This window comes from Colossoma macropomum, unplaced genomic scaffold (genome assembly GCF_904425465.1).
Source record: "Colossoma macropomum unplaced genomic scaffold, Colossoma_macropomum, whole genome shotgun sequence".
NCBI classification, from domain to species: Eukaryota; Metazoa; Chordata; class Actinopteri; order Characiformes; family Serrasalmidae; genus Colossoma; species Colossoma macropomum.
The window spans coordinates 32,681,015-32,706,716 of record NW_023494786.1 but is presented as its reverse complement, the minus strand read 5'-3'; the positions used below and the strand labels follow the sequence as shown (position 1 = coordinate 32,706,716).

Below are 25,702 nucleotides of genomic sequence, written 5' to 3'. Positions count from 1 at the left end.
TGACTTTACATCTACAAGGTGGACCGACAAGGTAGGAGTGTCTAATAGAGTGGACAGTGAGTGGACACAGTGTTTAAAAATTCCAGCAGCACTGCTGTGTCTGATCCACTCAGACCAGCACAACACACACTAACACACACCACCACGTCAGTGCTGAGAACTACAAAGTGCACCTATATAGTAAGTGGAGCTGATAAAATGGACAATGAGCGTAGAAACAAGGAGGTGGTCATAATGTTATTCCTGATCGGTGTGTGTGTACATTTTATATATATATATCGCTGCTGTCGGAACAAAACCTCGTATCTCCAAAATGGTAACTTTACAGGAGGAGGAAAAAACACTTCACTTTTAATGTAAGTCAATGGAACCAGACTTCTTTCTAAGTAATTCTGGGCCGTTTCTCTTGGTTTATTCATTATTATCATGAAATTAACAGACAATGTAAAGAATAACAGGCTTTTTCAAAGTATGTCAAAAACGTTATTAGAACTTCATTCTGGATGTTCCTTTTACCCCAAGTTTCAGCACCGGAGCTACCAGGCACTGTCACTTTGTTTACGCATCCACACATTACTCTTATTGTTTACTGTTTAGTATATTTTATACTATTATTTATCTCTACTTTCTTTTTATATATATATCTGTATATAGTGTATGGTCATACTTCGCTCCTGTTCATTTTGATCTTGTTATGCTCTTTTCTGTGCTTTGTACTGCGGCAATGGAAGAATTTCTCTCTGGGATTTGTAAAGTGACCCATCTATGTACCCAAACCCACCCACACCCACCCACCTCCACCCACACCCACCTCCAAATTGTATGTTTTGTTGATTTTCTAGGTGAAAATAATTCACATACTGGAAAAAATTTATCATAAAATGTATAAGGTCAACTTTTGTACAGGCCATTTTCTATGTTAAATTCAGTAAATAAACAGTGATTGTGTATTAAACTGTGCACAAATGTGTCTCTGCAGAGGATGTGTTCACTTATTTTTACTTAGAAAATCAAAAAAAGGTGTAATTTCACCCGGGGCGCCCAATCTTTTCCACACAACTCTATATATCTATCTGTTTAAAGTAATAAACATCAAAAGCAAACTTGAGTGTTTTCCGACCAACCAATGATGCTGTTCAGTTCCTCAATCGAGAATTAGGCTTGAACTCTGCTTCAGTGCACTAGATGGCGCTGTATATCTGTTATTCTCGAGGCAGGGTAGAAGAAGTCTAGCCATTCACTCACAACAGAGCATTCAAAGAAGGCAATTAAAGTAAAAATAAAGAGTTAAAAAAAACTGAGTTTGACGAAAAAGTCTCAAAACAGCAGACTGTGACAATAAATAAATAAATAAATAAATAAATACCTCTGCAGTGGTTTAGTTTTCTTAAATCAGATATTTTTTGTTTTCTTCAAGGTTCAAAATCCAATTAGGACTTAAAACTGAACATTATAAAATGTAATAATTACAGATTCTGACTGATAAGAAAGAATATACTGTGATAAAATTCAGGTCTCAGATTCTTAAATACGATGAACTGCACAGCCCTAATAAGATTCCTGGCCCAGCCCGACTCATTCAGGCTCAGGTCTATACAGGCAGAGTCAGTTGTTTGTATTGTGATCCTATTCTCTCCCCTCAGCATCTACTTAGTAGTATCATAATGATAAAATTACAGTCTTTTGATTTTCAGCTTGGGTGCTTGTGGGATTTCTCGACCCAGTCTTACTAACCCCTTAATTAGATGATTATTGGAGACGTTAAACAGCCTCTTCGCCCCAAAAGACTGTTTAGGGAGTGTTTTATCTCACTGTTTGAGGGGCTGTGCGCGTGTTGGGCCTGATCAAAGTGAAAGTTCCAGGCTCTGCAGCCCTTAAGCTGAGCAGGAAATGACACGGGAAGCTGTCTGAGCTCCTTCCCTCAGGTAACCCCAGCCTTTTGAACCTTTTCTACTGCACAGAAAGTCCAGCACTGCATGCATTCACACTTCGTACATCAAACAAATGGGACTCGCTCGCAGAGCACCTTCCTCTGTGTCGCGTTCACAGCTTTGTCAAATTAAATTCTGCACATTTTTGTGTTCTCCCAAATTTAGCAAGCCCGATTTAACTCGAACAACTGACCTATCCAGGCTCCGCCCCCCAATATAGCTGCTCAATATAGCTGCTTACATTTAGAGTCAGTTATTCATTCAGCCTAATGAGAAACTGTAGAACAGACTCAGTTTATATCACAATACCTACATTTAGAGTCAGTTATTCATTCAGCCTAATGAGACACTGTAGAACAGACTCAGTTTATATCACAATACCTACATTTAGAGTGAGTTATTCATTCAGCCTAATGAGACACTGTAGAACAGACTCAGTTTATATCACAATACCTACATTTAGAGTCGGTTATTCATTCAGCCTAATGAGAAACTGTAGAACAGACTCAGTTTATATCACAATACCTACATTTAGAGTCGGTTATTCATTCAGCCTATTGAGAAACTGTAGAATTTAAGTGTTTATGGGTAAACATCTGATTGATGGGCTAAACAGAAAGTTCACCGTCTTCATGTGTTTTAGGGCTGCTAGCTAATTAACATGGCAGTCTTTTCACTATATTGCATGAGCTGGATCAGGTGAGCTGAAGAGAGTAAACACTTTAAATGAATTCTCGGCCACTCTCACCTGTGTGTGTTTCAGTTTTTAACGGGCTCTGCGATGCTGTCCGAGCTGCCTTTCTCCTCCAGCTGCTGCAGGCTGTCAGTGGTAGTCGGGCTGATGCCTAAAAGGCAGAAAAAGAAGCATTTAGAGAGCAGAAATGTGAAATATTACCTTCTATCTGGGCTGTTTAACAATCGTAGGGACGATGCAGAGTAATGCAGTAAAAAAAACTATTAATGAAAAAACAAACATTTCTGCAAACCAAAATGAAAAGACAAATGTAAAGTGAATCTGAAATGCAACAAAAGTATAACCAGTGGCATTAAAACTGATTCCATTCCAATGCAACAGTAATATAGGTTATATATATATATATATATATATATATATATATATATATATATATATATATATATACACACACACACATACATACATACATACACATACATACAGTTTTTTTTATATACATGCACACACACACACACACACACACACACACATTCCAGATGCTACAAGATATGGATAGAAGATGTACAATATTATAATGTCAATATGTGCAAGTATAGATTTGCTAGATTATAAATTGAATTCATTTTAAATCCTATACTAACATATAACAGAATAAAACAAACAATAAAAAACACATTACTTCACATTTTTGCCATGTTTTTATCATTTACTGACATTAAAACAGAAAAAGCGCTTGTATGTGCCACAGAGGGCCAATTCATTACATATAACTATGTAATTAAATACAAATAAATGCTCTATAAATGAAACATGCAGTAAAAGCGCAGTGATACCTCCAGTCCTGTAAGGGTTAACTCTGCGTGCTGAGTGTAGTAGAGTGCTGAGCTGGAGGCTTATGCAGCACAATGAATGTACGCTAGCTGGTGGCTAACAGCTGCTGCTAGCGGCGAGTTTGGCTGACTCACAGGCTCGGCACAGCCGGCCTCGGTCACTCGTCTCAGGAGGCTCCGGACTGCATTTGTAACATCAGAGCCCAGCTCGACCTTCGACCCATATGACTCAACCGGCTCTGTGCCCCCCGCGTGCTAACGCAAACCAGCTGTCTGAAAACTACCAACCCCCACCAAAACACATCCCCACGTTCACAACTGAAGCCATTCAGGAGCTCACAGACAGCTTTTACTCAAAACCCCCAAGACAGAGAGCGAGACATCCAGTGGCCAACAAGACCGAACACACTGCAAAATAAAAAAATGAGCTGCGAGCGCAGAAAACACTTTCATCAAAATGACAACACTGCATTTTAAAAACGCTTCGCTACATAATGAAACACACTGCAAATTCATGGACACTCTGCAAACTCTAACACTATTTATCGGTAAGACAAACACGGTAGCACTGTAGTTGAGTGGTCCTTTGTAGATGATTAATAAACTCTTAACAGATTATCAATAAACACAAACAACACATCAGTGAAGTAGCTGTAGTGAAGCCTCTGAATACACTGTAGTAAATATCTTGGAGATGTTCTGTTGATACATTACTTACATTAAGTAGATGTGTTGTTAATATGTTACTTCCATTAAGCAAAACCTAACCTTACCAACCTCAACCCGACACCTAACCTTAACCCGGGCCCTAATCCTAACCCTAACCTCAACCTCAACCCAAAACCTAATCCTAACCCTGACCCTAATCTTAACCCTAACTTTAACCTCAACCCAAAACCTAATCCTAACCCTGACACTGGACCTAATCCTAACCTCAACCTCAACCCAAAACCTAATCTTAATCCTAACCTTAACCTCAACCCAAAACCTAATCCTAACCCTGACCCTAATCCTAACCTCAACCCAAACCCAAAACCTAATCCTAACCCTGACCTTAATCTTAACCCTAACCTTAACCTCAACCCAAAACCTAATCCTAACCCTGACCCTAATCCTAACCTCAACCCAAACCCAAAACCTAATCCTAACCCTGACACTGGCCCTAATCCTAACCCTAACCTCAACCCAAAACCTAATCTTAATCCTAACCTTAACCTCAACCCAAAACCTAATCCTAACCCTGACCCTAATCCTAACCTCAACCCAAACCCAAAACCTAATCCTAACCCTGACCCTAATCTTAACCCTAACCTTAACCTCAACCCCAAACCTAATCTTAACCCTGACCCTAATCCTAACCTCAAACCAAACCCAAAACCTAATCCTAACCCTGACACTGGCCCTAATCTTAACCCTAACCTCAACCTCAACCCAAAACCTAATCCTAACCCTGACCCTAATCCTAACCTTAACCCAAACCCAAACCCTAATCCTAACCCTCATATGTTGTTGACATGTTACTGAGAGTGTGTTTCATCTAAACAGGACACACAAAATAAAGTGTCACTGAAAACACTTTCATCAAAACGATGACACCAAAAAAAACACTGCAAATACAGAAAACACTGCAAAGCCAGTCACAACATTAACAGGCCTCATTCACCAACGATTCTTAAGAAGAAATTCCTTCTTAAAACACACTTACGCAGTTCTACGAAGATTCTGTCATTCACCAGTGTTTTCGTATTTGGTGTTTGTTCTTAGATAAAAACAGTCTACACACTCAAGAGCACAGAGGTGAGAACAGTTCTGCACTTTAAGAACACGTCATGAATCCGACGTAGACTTTTTCTTAGGACCTTTATCAAGAACACACTAAAGAACACACTTAGGAAGATACTGGTCAATAAAGCCCAGTGTTCCCGGAGGACAATCAACAAGGACGTAGATATTCAGACTTGGGTTTTATGCAGCATAAACATTCAGTGGAAAAAGTAAGTCAACTTATTTAAACCGGTAACTAATATCACTGTAATGGGAATCAGCTGCCGGCTGCCTCTCAAACACTGCTACTCAGACAGAACTCTGAGGCAGGGAGGCAACCAGTCGTGTTCAAATCGAACGTTTTTATAAAATGCTGCCTGCTGAGGTTCCTCCACTCGGCCGGGTTTGAAGGCAGTGTAGATGTGTCCTTCACTGCCTTACATTTCCCATAATCCTTTGTGTCCGCACCAACGCAGTTAAGCAAAAATAGCAGAACCCCAGCACTGACTCAGTGGAGGAAAGAGACCAGTCTGTGTACAAATGCAACACTTTTTATGCTGCCGTTGCCTCACAGCAAGAAGGGTCTGGGTTTGATTCCCCGGTCGGGTAACCGGGGTTCTTTCTGTGTGGAGTTTGCATGTTCTCCCCGTGTCTGCGTGGGCTTCCTCCCACAGTCCAAAGACATACAGTCAGGCTAACTGAGATGCTTAATTTCCCTTAGGTGAGAACATCTTTGTGTTCTGTGATCATGTGATGGACCAGCAGTCTATCCAGAGTGGGTCCTGCCTCACGCCCTTGACCGCTGGGATAGGCTCCAGCGACCCAGGAGGATAAGCAGCTTAAAAGAAGAATGAATGAGTTCAGCATGCGAGCTTCCTTAAAGAAGTTTATTTCTGGGTAAAAGATGCTAACGGCTAAGGCTAGCAGCGAGCTGTCGTATCTTGGCAGTGTTGTGACGTATCGCTGCCTTCGTAGCTCATTTCAAACACGACTCAACTGCAGCTTCCTTCATCACAACGCTGCCTCCTTAAGGCGCCGACTTACGAGACAGTAAGGGCAGCAGGACATCGGGACAGTGGCCTTCAGTTTCAGACACAGCCATAGAGTGTAACACATTTCAAATGGCAATATCAGATATGATATTATAGGGTAGCTGTGTAGGGACCCCAGGAGCCAAGAGCCCAATGAAATACAAATTAGATGATACTGTATGTGTCCACGTTTAATAACCACAGCACTGCTGTGTCTGATCCACTCACACCAGCACAACACACACTAACACACCACCACCACGTCAGTGTTACTGCAGTGCTGAGAATGATCCACCACCCAAATAGTACCTGCTCTGTGAGGGTCCATGGGGGTCCTGACCACTGAAGAACAGGGTAAAAGGGGGCTAACAAAGTATCAGAGAAACAGATGGACTACAGTCTGTAAGTGTAGAACTACAAAGTGCACCTATATAGTAAGTGGAGCTGATAAAATGGACAATGAGCGTAGAAACAAGGAGGTGGTCATAATGTTATGCCTGATCGGGGTATATACATTTAGAAATAGCTGCTTTTGTGATTGCAGATTACCTTTAAGAACATCAGTGCAGCCCATCATAACCCCTCAGTCATGGTTATAATGGACTATTCCATGTTATGTGCCACGTGGTATAAATAAAGCAATTAATTAATAATCAACATGATGGAGGGGAGGTTTTTCGAGTGTTGAGAGAGAAAAATCAAATAAAGTGATCCAAGCAAAGCAGAGAAACAGAGTTCGTTCCTTCACTCTCAGAGCTAACTTCATGTGGTCAGTCAGAACAGAGCGCTGCTCGGACTCTGCGCAGACTGTACATAACACCAGTGTTAATGTCAGTATAGATAAATACTGTGTTGGGCTGAAAGAATAACTCATAAGATTCTTGTCTTTTCTCAAACTGTAATGGGATTATGTTACTTTTTCACAGTAGTAATAAGTAAATATCATTACCTAATTTCTACATAACTATAGAAATAGTTAGATAGCAAATCAAATCAAACCACATTTACTGTCACAACACATTTACACAGGTGCAAGGTGAGTGAAAATCTTAGGTGCATAGCCCCCTCGTAGACTTTAAATACAAACATATATATAAGAAGAAAAAAGAAATATATATACACCGACTCATATATACATATACATACACATATACACAATGCATACTAGTATTGCACTATTCCAATGTACAGCTGTACAGTAATAAGTTAAGAAACAAAACTATGAAATGTACAGCTGTACACATCTCCGTATATGCAGTTAATTTGAGGTAGATAATGAATGGGATGCAGTTACACAGGGATAGAATACTGATATGGCAATCTACCAGATTATACAAGATATAGATTGACATCTTGTACATCATCCATATGTGTAAGTATAGATTTGCTATATTGAAGGTGCAGTAAGATCAGAGTGAGTCTGTTGATGTGGATGAAGTTTGGATTGTCCATGGTGATCATCATGATGGTGACCCGGAGGTGCAGTGACAGGCCTATAGACCGATACACCAGCACTACTGTTCAGCAGCCTGATGGCCCGGGGGGGGGAAGAAACTGGTTGGTTCTGGACTTCATGCTTCTGAACCTCCTCCCGCTCGGCAGCTGTGAGAACAGACAGTGGCTTGGATGGGTGGAGTCCTTTAGAATCCTCCTGTTCTTCCTCAGGCAGCGGCTGGTGTATAAATCCAGGAGGTTTGTGAGGTTTGGACCCCGGTGAAGTCCTGGGCTGTCCACACCACCCTCTGCAGAGCTTTCTGCTCGATGGTGGTGCAGTCTCCATACCAGGTGGTGATGGAGCCTGTTAGAATGCTCTCCACAGTACATGTGTAGAATGTTCTGAGGATGTGGGGGTTCATGCCAAACCTCCTCAGCCCCCTGAGGTGGAAGAGGCGCTGTTGCGTCTTTTCTACCACCCGTGTGGTGTGTTCGGTCCATGTCAGATCCTCTGAGATGTGAACACTGAATATTGCATATTTATCAAAAGTAAGAAAATGTCTAGAGGTAGTTTACTAATCTTATAATCTTCTAACAACTGTATCAAATTGAGAAATATTAGACATGCTGACTCAATTTAAGATTATTTCATGATTTCAAGACAATTACTGCAGTGTAGATGTCATCACTCGAAAGCCCAGAGCCCCGCAATCCCTAAATCCCCCCGGATAGGACTGATAACCACTGTAGTACAGCGAAGACATGTCAGATATCTAACTAACCGGCTGAGTTAACCAGGAACTCACTGAAAGTGAGTCTTCACAGTCTTTTCAACTCCTGTCAGTGATTTTCCTTCACAGATACTCCATCCCCTTTCAGAGTCTTCCAGAAACGCTCCGCTGTGCTGCAGCTGACTCTGCAGCACTTCTGAAGTGCCACTTGTTTACGGAGTTTTCAGCATGTTTGTGAAAAGTAGTGCAGGTGTAGTCGTGTTGATGAAAGCGTTTTTTTGCAGCACTTTTATGAGTTTGCAGTGTTTTTCACTGTACTGAGCACTGGGTCTTGTCAGAGCTGACACATTTTAGTGTAGAATTCACTGCCTGCCAATCAGAAGCTTGTAGTTCAAAACACATTATTATCCTTTACTCAATGCTGGAGCACATTTGACTTCGGAGTACAGCTGCACCAGGATTTAGGTTACTGAAACATTTTGGCCAAAAATGGCCAAAAGCAGCACAGAAGAAAGACTAAAAGTATTGGCCAAAATAGCAAAAGACAGGCCGACAACAGAGCGTCACAATATAACACTTCACAAATCATTTAAAATGGTAACGAAAATGAGAAACAGTGATTAAAAATGCTGTTTGTTTCTTTGTTCTCCTTCGCCAGTCAGGCTGTTCAAACACTTTGAGCAGCTGAACAGTAAAGAACTATAAAACTGTCACTGCTTCTATGAGGAACATTAGAGATTTATAATTTCTGTTCATGTGGAGCTTCAAGACACCCAAGAACTTCTCCACTGCAGGTTTTAACAGCACCCGAAAACATGACTCGACTTAGAAGATGAATGAATGAATGAATGAATGAATGGATGAATGAATGAATGAATGAATGAATGAATGAAGTTCAGCATGCTAGCTTTCTTAAAATACTTATTTCAAGGTAGGAGATTCTAATGGCTCACTAGTAGAACTTCTCCACTGCAACTACCCTGATAGCAAGAGGATAGTGGGCCGCTGTTGGTCCACTGATGGCAAAGCTGGTGGTCCACTGGCGTTTTGCTCAGCGTTTTCTGGGCAGCCCACCGGTGGTTAAGCAGTGCATTAGACAGAAGTTCACTTATCATCGCTCATTTTCCCTCACAGTGCAATCTACTTTTTTCCTTCCCTCCTTTCTTTAGTTATACTTAGTTAATTAGTTTGGTAAATAATTTTTAACTTGCACAGTGTCAGCAACGTTTTCTAAAATCACTGTACATCAGGCCTAGTCATTACTTTTTTTTTCCTCTCAGTTGTTTGTAATATTTGTCTTAGTTTATTTTCTAAAATAAAAGTCTCCGTGCATTTAAAATCTGTTTGAGGAGATTAAAAACTTGTTAGTCCTTGTATGCAGGACAGTAATCTGGGTGGCCCGAGGTGGACCAACAGTGGCAAACAGTCAGCGGGGTGCCGACCTTATCAAGCCAGGGGACTGATATATGCTCGCTATCTGGGTGGATGCACAGAACACAGCAAAAAAACTGAAGCAGAAAGTCCCTGCTGCAAAAGAAAAAAATTAAAAAAAAAACAAAAAACTTTCGATTCTTTCGATTTTTTCCAGCGTGCCTTGAATTTAAATTTCAGCCAGAAATTTTCATTTTGGTGCATCACTTCTTTGGAGGCCTCCTTTAAAGATTACGCGGTAATCAAAGCCATAGTTTTACATAATTTGAAACCCATAACTCTAGAAATGCACCGATATGGGAACTGTGGGATGATGCAGATACTAAATATTTTTCACATTTTTAGTATCTTCTGATACATTATCATTTATGAAACGTACAAATTGGGAAACGTAACATTTATTTCTGTGTGGTTACAAACGTTTGTCAGAAACCACATAATGAAGTCTGTTAGAGACACTGAACACCTCCACACAGTTTGAGGCGAGTGTGAGGACACAGTTGACTGGGGTTGGCGCTGCTTAGCGGTGCTATTTAGCATAAGCTTGCACTACTAGCCAGCTACATTAGCCTTGCATCTAATGCTAAAACAAAAGAACTTCAGACACTTAACATGTCTTGGCTGATTGACTACTTTGGGGTAAGGGGGTGGGGTAAGGGGGTGGGGTAAAGGGGGGCCGTGCAAACCTGATATTTTTCAGATCTGTTGCTTTAAAGGTTCAGTGCTTTTAAGCAACTCGCTCCAGACTGAAACACGAAGCCGCGTCGTCAAATCAGGGAACAAAATCCAATATCTAGGCCGTCTCAGGCCTATTGTTCCGTCAACAGACCAGTTCATCATCTCTCAGACACGACAGTCGACGAGGGCTGTAATTTACACTCCGCTGCCCCATCCCTTCACTCTGCACACGGCTCTGAAACCGCACACTGCTGCTCAGCGCCCTCAACACAGGAAACACTGCGGGGAGGAATTTTCAGTGACCTGAACTGTGACCTGATCCTGTTCATGACTCAGTGGTCGGCAATGGCATCTGAACCGATTTCAAACAGAACAATTAGTTTGGATTAATTACTTAAAAGAACCCATAACGTACATTTTTCTTGTATTTTATTTTCCCAGCAGAGGCCAACTTGTGACATTTGTGTGGTTTTATGTAGCAAAATCAGTCATAATTCATTTTTACACGACCATTTTCCAACCTCTCTTCATCCCTTTAGGATTAAACAAATTAAACATCTCGAGAGATGAATTTTACAGATTACATCTTTAAAACCAGACAGCTTTTATATGGGCCTTTAGAGTATGAATTTCTATGACTTTATACGACATTACAGTAGTAGCTTTAAAGCAGTTATTAAATAAGTTATAGAATCGACTGAATAAAATGTCTTTTTTTATTCCTTTTTTACCCCATGTGAATATATATTTTAAAGGGCCCATATTCCACTTTTTGATTACATCTGATTTATTTTATACACCTAAAACAGTCATAAGTCATTTTCCCAACCTGTCTTTATCCCCTAGAACTAAACAGGCTGGTTTTGTTGCTGCACCTCTAAGACTGATGTATGTAAATGACCTCTGTTCTAACTGGCTGCCCTTTAACGTGACTTCAGTGTTTGTTTAACGTCAGTGTGAGTGGGCGGGGCTAAACTGCCTTAGGCTGAATGGGTGGATATGTGTAACTGTGCTGGTTTTGGTGACATGACAAAAGCAGTGAATTCAAAACAGGCTGATTCTGCAGCTTAACTTCCATAAGTGCACCGATGAGTGAACAGCATGTTTTAAAGGAATAGTTTGGTGAAAAAAAATCTAATCTACCCAATTTTTTCCACTTAACCCAGATGTAGTTAATCAGTCCAACTTTTGCTTCTTTAGATTAGAAATGGATTTTAGGACTGGACTAAATTCAACAGGCCCTTTTCACATGAAACAGAAGTGCGTAACCGCTGGGTAAAACAAGTTCTGCTATCCCTTATGGACAGTTACTATCCTCACAAACACCGGCGTTCGCACTTCAGCCACCACAGAAAGGTGTGTCACTTTATCTTGGTCATACCTGCCAAGACTGGAATTCGAGGTTGTGTCCAGCATTGTTGGAGAACCAAAACACACAACAATGTGGGAGTCCAAACTAAATAAAGGATATAAATGATTTGTGGAAAAACTCCTTCACAGCTGTCAGAGCACAGTAATGTCAGCGGACTAGTGATAAATCGATGGATGTGAAAATAACTATAACCAAAACGCTCGATTAGCCATGTTAGCTGGAGATGCTGAAACAATAAACTAACGATAGACTAGTTAGCAAAAAGCTAAACACGCATACATTCCTGCAGGGGGCGCGGCGGGTCATCATGGTCCGTAGCTCCACTGTAGACGTTTTATACAAACACCAAACGAACATCTACTCCCCGCTGAGCACTCGCGCTCACAGATACCGACAGCTTATGAAGGATAAGATGAAACTGTTCCACTGAAAGCAGCTGTAGCAGCAACTTTAAATCACAAGCTGAAGGTTCTTTTACTCTGCATGACAAAGTTTATTCCTTTATTAACTGGTCCTCTGCTCATCATCAGCTGACAGACCACTGAATCGGAGATGAGGCTGTTTTTGCTTTAAGCTCGAACACCTGAGTGAGCTCTACACGCTCAACTCCTCATTGTTGCTACTGCTGTTGCTTTGGTGGAAGCAGCATCACCTCTAACGAGAACTTCCAGCTGAAAAATATGAGGAAACGTGAAAAGGGCCTATTAAACAGGACAAATTATGCTAATTGTAATAAAACCTGCAGTTTGTGTTTAAGTACTGCGATATCCACAAACTGTGAGCTATAAAAATAAAAACTTCACAGGTCATTTCAGACAACACTAGCATGGCAATTCACAAAGCCAAAGTCCTCCATAATTACGACTTTCACTGTAACAGATACTGACTCTAGATCAACACTCTGACTCCTGAGTTGGTGTGTGAATACAGGCCCAGTTTGTAAAGTGTCTGCCTGCAATTCTGTTCACTATTTTAGATCATATTGTGCCCTAAACCACATTGACCAGCCTAAGCGACCTTAAAGAAGTCCTGGATGCGGTTTGAGAGAATTAAGAGAAGGTTTGTGGATGTATTTTCACAGAACATATTCGGGTGACTATTGAGTTCTAGTGTTTGATAGGAATGTTCGCCTTGCTCAGTTTTACAGTAAATTTAGTTCTAAGCAAAAACTGGACTCCAAACATGCCTCAGCTGATCGACTATGTTCACATTTACAGCATTTGGCAGACACTCTTATCCAGAGCGACTTACAGTTTGATCTTTTTACACAGGTAGGTGAAGGTGGTGTTAGGAGTCTTGCCCAAGGACTCTTATTGGTATAGTGAAGGGTGTTTATCCAGGAGGGGATTGAGCCCCAGTCTACAGTGTAGAATGCAGAGGTGTTACCCACTACACTATACCAACTACTACCCACTATACCAACCACTACCCACTACACTATACCAACTACTACCCACTATACCGACCACTACCCACTACACTATACCGACCACTACCCACTACCCACTACACTATACCAACCACTACCCACTATACCGACCACTACCCACTACACTATACCAACCACTACCCACTATACCAACCACTACCCACTACACTATACCAACCACTACCCACTATACCAACCACTACCCACTACACTACCCACTATACCAACCACTACCCAATACACTATACCAACCACTACCCACTACACTATACCAACCACTACCCACTACACTACCCACTACACTATACCAACCACTACCCACTATACCGACCACTACCCACTACACTATACCAACCACTACCCACTATACAACCACTACCCACTACACTATACCAACCACTACCCACTATACCAACCACTACCCACTACACTACCCACTATACCAACCACTACCCAATACACTATACCAACCACTACCCACTACACTATACCAACCACTACCCACTACACTACCCACTATACCAACCACTACCCACTATACCAACCACTACCCACTACACCAACCACTACCCACTATACAACCACTACCCACTACACTATACTAACCACTACCCACTATACCAACCACTACCCACTATACAACCACTACCCACTATACAACCACTACCCACTACACTATACCAACCACTACCCACTATACCAACCACTACCCACTACACTATACCAACCACTACCCACTATACCAACCACTACCCACTATACCAACCACTACCCACTACACTATACCAACCACTACCCACTACACTATACCAACTACTACCCACTATACCAACCACTACCCACTATACAACCACTACCCACTACACTATACCAACCACTACCCACTATACCAACCACTACCCACTACACCAACCACTACCCACTATACAACCACTACCCACTATACAACCACTACCCACTACACTATACTAACCACTACCCACTATACCAACCACTACCCACTATACCAACCACTACCCACTACACTATACCAACCACTACCCACTATACCAACCACTACCCACTACACTATACCAACTACTACCCACTATACCAACCACTACCCATACACTACACCAACCACTACCCACTATACTATACCAACCACTACCCACTACACTATACCAACCACTACCCACTATACCAACCACTACCCACTACACTATACCAACTACTACCCACTATACCAACCACTACCCACTACACTACACCAACACTACCCACTATACTATACCAACCACTACCCACTACACATACCACCCATACCCACTATACCAACCACTACCCACTATACCAACCACTACCCACTACACTATACCAACTACTACCCACTATACCAACCACTACCCACTACACTACACCAACCACTACCCACTATACTATACCAACCACTACCCACTACACTATACCAACCACTACCCACTATACCAACCACTACCCACTATACCAACCACTACCCACTACACTATACCAACTACTACCCACTATACCAACCACTACCCACTACACTATACCAACCACTACCCACTATACCAACCACTACCCACTACACTACACCAACCACTACCCACTATACTATACCAACCACTACCCACTACACTATACCAACCACTGGGCTAAGTGCATTTGATTTTTCGTAGAACCATTCTTTTAAAACTTTAACAGCTTTCATACTATATTAAACTCTCATTTAAAAAAAACAGAGTTAAAATATGCAGTTTATGATGGAGTCTATGGTCACACAGCTTGCTAAATGGTGTGATATTTTACACTTTAGCCTTGTAGCTCCAGTAGAAAAACATGTTTTGGCAGATCATTTGGGTTAAGGGTGTGTAAATTAGAGTTTTGCTGAGCTACTCCTTTAAAAATGGTCTCAGAGTGGAGGAAATGTGTATGTTCTTTTCAGCCAAGAGTAGTAACACATTCTGATGAGCCGCAGCTTCTGAAACAGGCTGCATGTGGCACGTAGGCTGAGAGCAGCAGACTGCAGGGGAGGACGGCAGACTGTTTACGTCTACCATATTGTTCTTCTGAATCTTTCTCTCCAGCTTTTTTCACAGGGAAGGAAGCAGCTGATCTGTTTAATTCAATTCAAATCTATTCAGAATGAACCAGAGTCAATATAGCACCATCAAACTGACCACTTCTAATCACTACTTCCATCAATGTCGTTCATTTGGCAACAATTCCAAGCTTTAAGGGAAGAACATAAACGACTACTCGATTAGTCAACAACTGATGTCCAACAGTGCTGGACGCAACCTGGGCAACTTTTAAATAAAGGGTTGCAACAAAAACACACCCGCAGGGAACAAAGTGGCACGTGGTGAAAAACACCGGAGGAAGTATTGCTCACACTTCTAACCTCTAACCTCCTCCACTCTGACTAGGCTTGTTTGATTTTAGTGGCTTCTTAAAGTTTTATTATTTATTTAATAATCTAAATTAGTTGTTTAAAACATGACAGTTTTATTTTGTACTATCTGCTCATCAATTTTCAGTTTGAGCTGATTTTTTCTTATTTTTATGGTTATTTTTACTTTTATTTTATTTTTATTTTTTTATTTTATTTTTATTCAGCTGCAATTTAAATGACATGCTGAATTATTCAATGTGGTCTTCGGTTTTCAGGGAGGAACTCTGACAATGCAGAACAGATTGGCACTGTATGTGCTGGAGCTTCATTCATTGAAAATAACTGTATTTAAATTAGGGGTATCAATATCATGATACTTCAAGACATTTTCAAATACAGAATATGCATCACAATTTTTTAGATTTAATAAGTTGGAACAGACAAAATAGAACCTGTAGTGCCACATATAAACAATACCATAATAATAATCATCATCATAATAATAATAATACTACAACTACAATCATTTTTATTCAGCGTTTTTTAAACTGCACTGCACTAAATCCACTTAAACAGCTTTGCTTTGTGATGAAAAATGCAGTTAGCGAGTCCCTTAAGCACTGATGATATCCACAATATGCTCAAAAAGCTTAGTGACATTATCAATATAGTGATCAATTATCGTCATATTGCCCACCCCCAATTTAAATCATAATAAAGTCGAATTTATAATTAATAATCATAAAAGTTTTAATAAAAGTTTTTTTCTAAATCGTTTAGGGCTTTTTGATCACTATTTATTGTTGTTTTCAATGCAAATGAGGATCATCTTCAGTCTACTCCAACTCTAAATAAAGGCAGACTGACTGACTGAATACTAGCTACTAAATTCTTCAGAAAGAAGGATATAATATATTCAATAACTTTTAAACACGTTTTTTTAATCCACCAACTATATCTTGCTCCAAAACAACAAAAAAAAAATCATGATACCTGTGTCCAGATTAACGTGCTATAGATATCAGATGTCCATGTATGTGTGGGCGGAGCATCTGAGGCAGAGATTAATGTTTGATCAATGATAAATACTGAAATTCTTCAAGGGTAATTCCACCAATTTTTCAAAATTTCTACATAGTTCAGTGTGTGAGATGTAAACAGAGAGATTCAGGGTGGTTTGGTGTGAAATGGTTCAGATGTCTTTACAGTGGTGGTGATAGGAACCAGGGGTCACCATGACTACAACACAAATATAGACATTTTATTTACTATCCAAAACCACCAGTGAACCTACACGAGTCTTCTGAGTTTATATGGAATGTTGATGATGGAAAATAGTGGAAAATCTGAAATAATACGTTTTTTTGGGGGACTATTTTGCCTCACAGCACCCTGCATGTATCCCTCCACCATGAATGGATTCTCCGAACTATCGTGAAACAGTGTCTCAGTCATCAGGCAGTGAATTCATAACCATTTCATGTAGTAACCTTCTGTGAGGGAGCTTTTAGAGGTGGACGTCTGGTTCCTATCACCACCACTGTGAACAGTTCTGACTCTGTGAGTTTCTCTAGAACAGAGCGTTTCACACCAAACCACCCTGAATGACTCTGTTTACATCTTAACTGTTTAACTGAGCAGAACTTTTGTAGAAAATCAGTGGAATTTCGCTTAATAGGTAATTGTGGGTTTTTTTTTATGTCCTCTCTCCTCATCGAACCCTCAGTCAAAAGTCCCATTCAGAGCAGGTTTGATGCTCGCCTGCCCAGGAAAAGAGAGCAAGAGAAGCTGGCTTTGTATTCGGGCCAGGAGAGCCGTCTCAGTGAGCGATCTGTGGACTTTCACAGCTTCATTCTGTTTGTGAGCGAAACATCCTCAATACTAAAGGCTCTATTTTCATTCCCAACCAGCCCTTCAGCAAAGCAGCATCACTTCGATCTGCTGGGCTCACAGCGCTAAAGCACCTCAGCTCTCCATTTCACATGAACTCAGCTACAGAGAGCCTGCAGAAACAACAGAAGCCGACAGTTTCATCCTCACAAACTTACACCCAGAACCAGACTACTAAAAGCCACGGTCAGTCAGAGTTTGAAACTTGCATTGAACTTGCGATGAACTTCAACTTGAGCTCATATGTGGTAGCTGCACTCTGTACAATCTGTCGTGCGATGCTTCTCCAGCGGTGTGTGATATTGGTGATGTTGATGGGTTTACGGTTTACTCAGCAAACCAACAACAACAAAAACAACCATCTTCGATAAGTCCAGACCATCGCTTGACCCAGTGATGTAGGCACAAATAAATCATTGGGTAGGCCTGTGAAAAAGTGGGTAGGCCAGCTTGAAAGACACAAGACTCAAAGAAGACGACATGACTGAAATCAAATCAGACACAAAGGCCCAATCCCATTTCACCTTACTGCCACTTAGCCCTACCCCTCCATTTTGCACGATCAGGTCTAGGGGTAGGGTGTCCTGTTTCTTGTTGAGATAGAGGGGTAGGGTGAAGTGTTGGGGCTACATGACCCTCCAAAATGAGGTTTTTCAGAGACTCCAAACAGAGAGTTATGAGGAAAAAAGAAAAACCGGCAAGATGGAGAACAAGAGACCAAAGAAACACACAAACGTGAGAATTATCTTAGTTTAATGTCTTTTCAAAGCATTATGGTTCTTTTCGTTATAACAAGCACTAAAATCGCTAGTGGTGCTGATTTCTCAGTAGCTAGTTAGCTAAATTTCCAGTTCCACCTTAAATGGTGCAGCTGTTACATTCTGGCACCTCAGGCATCAGAACTGCTCACCATTTAAGGTGGAATGGGAAAATTCAAACAAGAAGCTGGTGAATATCTGACTTCAGCTTCATATCACTGAAGGATTAGGGGTGGGTGATAATAAATAATTGCCCCCCCTTTGAAGGCATATGATGCCCTAAATGTAACTAAAGCCCAGCAGTGAGGAGCTGAACTTTACCCTCCTCTGCTGTCACTGCAGACTGGCAGGGTCTCCTACAGAGCAGCGCTGGTAGCTGTTAATGAAGTGATGCTCTTTTTATTTGAGGGTCTCATTTCAGAGGGAAGATTTCAACCACTACCCTGTAACTCAGTTCCAAGGGCTTAGGGTGACACTCAAAAACAAGGGGTAGGGGTAAAAATAAGAAATGGTATTGGACCAAGATGTGCAAAGACAAGAAAACACTGCAAACTTAAAAGCCTTAACCTAATCATCGCAGATAAAGCACACTGCCACGGTGGGCATGAAAAACGCCCATTCATGTCTTACCTTTGACGCACTGAAGTAACATTAGTTGTTTTGTTTTGTCTCATCATTTTCACAAAGCCCATTTCAGCCTTTGTAGTAGAAACAGAGGACAGAATGTCACCTTTACATGTCCTCAGTAACATCTTTAAACCACAACTGGAGCTTCAGACTCAAACACTGGCGTGCTGATGAAGAACGGAGCTGGAGGTGATGGTTTGAGGCAAGTGTGCAGTTAACTAACTACCCTCTTAAGCAAAAATGGTTCTTGAAGGACCCATTAAAGATTTTTCATCTTACCTGACCCTTTTATTTGTTTTTTACCTCCAGGCACCTTCTCAGTTTTTAAAGCATATAGTTGTTTGTTTTTTTTTATAGGAAAAAAAAGAATAAAAAAAAGAGGGAGAGGTATAGGTCATAAGATGTATGAAAGGATATATAATTGGAAATTAACACGTGCATGGAATTGTATGTTGTCATGGCATGCTTTCGAATGTCTCCCCTGGAAAAATACGATACTGGCTTTTGAATTGTGGTCTGATAACCAGCCGGATGGTCCCTCTCCTCTTCTGCCCAGAGGATGCGGCATCCATAATTTTGATTCATCAGACCACAGGACACTTTTCCACTTCACCTCAGTCCATTTTAAATGAGCTCGGGCCCAGAGAAGGCGGCGGCATTTCTGGATCCTGTCTACATAGGTTTCTTCTTTGTCTGGTAGAGTTTTAACTTGCATTTGTGGATACAGTGATGAACTGTGTTCACAGACAGTGTTTTTCGAAAGTGTTTCTGAGCCCATGCAGTGATTTCCACTACAGAATCATGTCTGTTTTTAATGCAGTGCCGGCCAGCCAGTACTGGGTTTCAGCTTTGAGAGATTTCTCCAGATTCTCTGAATCTTTTAATGATATTATGTACTGTAGATGATGAAATCCACAAGTTCTTTGCTATTTTACATTGAGAAACGTTATTCTTGAATTGTTGCACTATTTGATCATGCAGTCTTTCACAGAGTGGTGAACCCCTCCTCATCTTTACTTCTGAAAGCCTCTCTGAGACGCTCTTTTATACCCAATCATGTTACTGACCTGTTGCCAATTAAGCTAATTAGTTGTGAGATGGTCCACCAGGTGTTTTTTTTTTAGCATTACACAACTTTACCAGCAACTTTTTTGGAATGTGTTCTTGGCATCAAATTGAAAATCGGCAAATATTTTTCAAAAAACAATAAAATTTCTCAGTTTTAACATTTGATATGTTGTCTTTGTACTATTTTCAATGAAATATAGGGTTTAATTGATTTTCACATCACTGCATTGTTTTTATTTACGTTTTACACAGCATCCCAACTTTTTTGCAAACTAGGTTGTAGAACCTTTTTGCAATTCATTCGATATAGCACCAAAAAGGGCTCTGCTATTGTTAAAATGTCAAGTTTGTAATGATATAAGAACCCTTTTTGGTGCTGTATGGAACCATTTTCAAAAAAATCTACAGTACAATAAGGCTGCTCTTGTAAAGGGTTTACAGATAGTTTGAAAATTATTATTGGTTATTATTTAGGCTGTTTAAGCAGTTCTAACACAAGGGATCAACCACCTGTTGCTTGCCAAATAGTAGGGGTGTAACGATTCCTCAAAGCCACAGGTTTTGGTAAGAAAAAAAAATGGGGATAAACAGGTACCAGCTGGTTGGGGAGGGTGGGGGGGGGCTGTACTGCGCTTCCATCTTTTCGTATCACGGTTTGTATTGCGGGTTCGGTCTGTGTTTTAGAATCATTACCAAACAGTAAAGCCACTTTCATGGGTTCATCTTGTTCACACAGATCTTGCTGGTCTTGGCTGATCGACTACATTTACCGTAAGAGGGGGAAACTGTAGAAATGTGATCACTGAACTGCTCTTTTGTGTATTCTGCTGTAAACACCCTGCAGCAGAAGGCCAAACATCAAACCCTGATGTGTGCAGGACACACTGGGAGATGCAGAAGGTAAGCGCCACGAGACGCTAACAACCCACAGAGCCGCTCTGTAGGAAGAGCTATTTATAAAAGGGGTTCCTGGCAGGCACGCACACATCCCTCTCTCACTCTGTGCTGCTCATCTCCAGCGCCCCTTTCCATCCCTCTCTCCGTCTCAGCAGCGTTACTGAGCAGCACTGAACTGAAACACAGTCAACTCTAAAGCTGAGCTCATATAGTTCAGTCTACTTAGATGTGTTACTTCCAGAGTCATTCGCCATGTATAAGTGGCAATAATATTTATATATAAGGACTCCTTCATATAGGCTTCTGTAGGCTGAATGGGTGGGGCTAAACTGCTGTAGGCTGAAAGGGCGGGGCTAAAGTGCTGAAGCCTGAATGGGAGGGGCTGAACTGCTGTAGGCTGACTGGGCGGGGCTAAACAGCTGTATGCTAAATGGGCGGGGCTAAACGGTGGTAGGCTAAAAGGGTGGGGCTAAACTGCTGAAGGCTAAAGGGTAGGGCTGAACTGCTGTAGGCTGAATGGGTGGGGCTAAACTGCTGAAGGCTGAACAGGGTGGGGTCAAACAGCTGCAGGCTGAATAGGGTGGGGGCAAACTGCTGTAGGCTGAACAGGGGGGGCTGAACTGCTGTAGGCTGAATGGGCGGGGCTAAACAGCTGTAGGCTAAAAGGGTGGGGCTAAACGGTGGTAGGCTGAATGGATGGGGCTAAACAGCTGAAGCCTGAACAGGGTGGGGTCAAACAGCTATACGCGGAATGGGTGGGGCTTAACATCTGTAGGTTGAGTGAATGGGCGGGGCTTAACTCCACTGTACACTGAATGACAAGGACTGAAGAAAAAAAAACAAAACAGAGGAACATTTACTTTTAAAAGATATGGGCCCTTTAAATGGTTTCAGATAAAAAGTTTCAGCCACAATAATCAATCAGCCCTACAGCATCAGACAGGATCTCTCACAGCATCTCCCGCAGTAACAGGAAACAGAAACCTTGGCATGAAAGAAGTGGGAGGCCAAAACGAGCTCAGAAAAGCCTTTCAGCTCCTCCTGATCTCGTTCTAATTCTGCTCACCCTGCAGCAGATTTTAAAACAATTCTCACTTCTAAATAAACCCTCCCTGCTCCATCACTCAGCCGAACAGCGGAGCCGAACAGCTCAGGCAGGGGGGCAGCTGGAGTTTTCGAGGCTGCTCTTTCTAATTTGGTGGGGTTTCTGATTTCCAAACAGTTTGCTAAATACTTAATGCAGTGTTTCCTACACATAAGTCATACTTTGGTGGTGCGCCGAGGAACACTATATGGCCAAAAGTATGTGGACGTTCATCCTAATTATTGAGTTCAGGTGTTTCAGCCACACCTCCTGTAAACAGGTGTATAAAATCAAGCAGTCATGCAATCTTCATAGACAAACACTGACAGTAGAATGGGTCACACTGAAGAGCTCAGTGCCTTTAAATGTGACACTGTCGTTGGAGTCTGCTCCAACCATAAGTGCTGTGAAACTGAAGCATCTAGGAGCATCAAAAGTTCAGCCACAAAGTGGTAGACCACAAACTCAGAGCGGTAAAAATCATCCATCCTCTGTTTCATCACTCGCTACACACTTCCAAACTGCCTCTGGAAGCACCACCAGCACAATAACCGTGTGCCAGAAGCTTCATAAAATGGGTTTGCATGGCTGAGCAGCTTCACACAAGCCTAACCTCGCTATGCGCAATGCCAAGTGTCAGCTGGAGTGGTGTAAAGCGCCGCCACTGGACTCTGGAGCAGTGGAAATGTGTTCTCTGGAGTAAATGAACCATATATCCCCAGTCCTGTCGTCATTACACTGGCTACCTGTTAAATCTGGTGTAGAGTATAAGATCCTTCTTTTGACGTATAAATCTTAAATGGCCCCGCAGTATCTTAGTGAATTAATTCAGTCATATGAACCCACACGTGCGCTCCGCTCACTAAATAACGGCCTGCTGACGGTTCCTCGAATTAGAAAAACCACAGCAGGTGGTCAAGAATTTTCCTACGTAGCCCCAAAATTGTGGATCATCTCCCGACCTCTGTTCTGGACTCCAACACACTCTCTACATTTAAAACTAGACTCAAAACGTACCTGTTTGCACAAGCATTTTGCTAAGATCAGTTGTTGCACTATTAACTCACTAATATCTCTCCATTTCTCTCTCTCCCTATATTTGAGCCCCTGAGCGACGTCTGCCTGAGTCGCCACATGGGAGCCACGAAAGCTGCTAGAGTCACCAGAGCTCCATCTCTGTTGGCTGATCTGCACCGTTTTGACCACCAGGGAGTTTCATGCTGTACAAAGCTGTGCAAACCTCACCTGCATGAACTGACCCTCCTGCTGCTGCATTCTCAAATGATCTAATTAACCATTGCTTCACTTGTTTTTCCTGTTTTGTATTCTAATATTTTATTCTAATGCTGTTTGCTATCAGGTGTTGACCAGAGGAGGATGGGTTCCCCTTTTGAGTCCTGGTTCCTCTCAAGGTTTCTTCCTCCTGCTCTTAGGGAGTTTTTCCTTGCCACTGTCGCCACTGGCGACGCTCATGGGGGCTCAGACCTGGATTTTTTCTGTAAAGCTGCTTTGTGACAACACCTGCTGTAAAAAGCGCTATATAAACAAACTTTGACTTCTGACTTAATGAATCACGCTTCTCTATCTGTCAGTCTGATAGACGAGTCTGGGTTTGGTGGATGCCAGAGGAACCTTACCTGCCGGAATGCAAAGTGCCAACAGTAAAGTTTGGTGGAGGAGGGATAATGGGCGAGCTCAGCCCCTTAGTTCCAGTGAAAGGTAAGGACAGTGAATGAAGAAAGACTCGTAGCTCAGATATCCTGACGTGTTCAAATTCAAAGAGAAGCGCTATGCAATCATTAGGCCAGCTTAAACCTTACTGTCAGGAAAAACGGCAACATCATTTTTAGCACTTTGTCTATATTTCAGCTGAAGGTGTTATTCAAGTGCAGCATGTGTCTTTGCTTTTGACATGTCTTTAACCCCTCTTGCCAGCAATTATGGTTTCTGCTGTCACTTCACTTCAGTTCACTGTTATTCTCCTGCCAGAGCACATAAAAAACAGCTGGTTGGCTGTGGTGTGAGAACAAAAAGGCTCAGAGACAAATCTAAAGCCTCATCTTTTACAGTACCAAGACACCACACTGCAAAAAGTAACATCTTAGCAAGTGAAAACATCTTAAATGTAGTGAATAAATCTAATATCTCTCATTATGAGACTGTTGTAAGAATATTATAAGATTATTCCACCTGTTTCTACATTTTTACTTGTTTTAAGTGATTTTATCTGGTGAAAGTGTCTTATTCCATTGGCAGATTAGTTTACTTGTTTAGAGAAATAAATGATTAAAACAAGTAACATGATCTGCCAATGAAATGACACTTTTATAAGATAAAACTGCTTAAAAACAAGTAAAAATGTCTGAAAAGAAGCTAAATAACCTGACAATATTCTTACGACAGTCTCATATTTAGAAATAGTAGATTTATTGACTACATTTAAGAAGCTTTTACTTGTCAAGGTATTTTTTGCAGTGCAGGTTAAAACAGAGCCAGGCAGTAGGAGGTTTCTGGACGTTCAGGATGTTGTTGATTTGGCGTCTGCTGTGCGTAGAGCAGTCTTAACTTGCATTTGTGGACGCAGCGACAAACAGTGCTTAATGACAACAGTGTGTCAAAGTAGTCCTGAGCCTTTTTCAGACACACACATTATTTCAGATTCTCTCAATCTTCTGATTTTATGCACTGTGGAGGGTGAAAACCTTCACAATCGCTTGCAGAGCAATGTTAACGATTTGGATTTTTTGCTGATGCATTTTTTGGCAAAGTGGTGATCCTCCTCACACCCTGACTCAAAGAAGTCGGCCCTTCTTGGATGCTTGTTTTATATCCATACATGACTGCATCATCTGTTTAAAATGTTTTTCAAACATTTCACAATGTTCCTAGTCTTAAACGTTGTTGGAACGTGTTGCAGATGTCAATTTCAGAATGAATGTGTTTATAAATAAAAGTTGATAAGATAAAACATTACCCTTTTTCGTTTGTTTTGTTTTGTATTGTATTGTTTGTGCGTATGTTTTGATGTGTCTCGGCTGGCTGAGGAGTTCGGCGTCATATCCACTCAGACAGCAGCCGAGAGCGATTTTCCCACCGTGGCTCAGAGGCTTCTTGGGCTGTTTGGGTGACGATACATCACAGCTATGATGCAGCCTGGACCGGCCGCTTGAGAGCCACTGTATTACGGCTATGAGGTTCTCTGGACTGGGGACCTGATTGACATGACGTCGCTCCCTGGGCTGGCTGCTTGGTTGACACTGCACTGCAGCTTTGGGGCTGCCTGGACCGGTAGTGTTCGGCTGCATGAGCAGGGCTACGCCGTGGCTACGAGGCCTCTCGGTCCGGCTGCCTAAGCGATGCTACATCGCAGATACGTTGCTGCCTGGGTCAGGCACTTGGGTGTTACTGCACTGCAGCTATGAGGCTGCCTGGACTGTTGGTGTCTAGCTGCAGGAAAACGCTACCCCTTCGTGGCTAAGGACATTTTCGGACTTTGGGGCTTCCAGGGCGGCCTCCTGTGTGGATCACTGTAGTTGTGGAGTGAGACTTTTTTGGGCTACCTAAATGACTCTATACTGCGGTCATTGTAATCCCTCCTCGCTAGCTGTTGAAAATGTAGAGTAGAATTATTACTACTACATATTTTGTCTTCATA

The 25,702-nt window shown here is 41.7% G+C and overlaps 1 long non-coding RNA gene across 1 annotated transcript in view; it reads right to left on the bottom strand.

The window, feature by feature from the left end:
* The window catches only part of LOC118804747, a 77,335-nt gene that overhangs the window by 14,079 nt on the left and 37,554 nt on the right, over window positions 1-25,702 (bottom strand). Inside the window, exon 2 of the long non-coding RNA XR_005007015.1 lies at window positions 2,680-2,776. This is a non-coding gene — a long non-coding RNA (uncharacterized LOC118804747). The remainder of the gene's footprint in view (window positions 1-2,679; window positions 2,777-25,702) is intronic.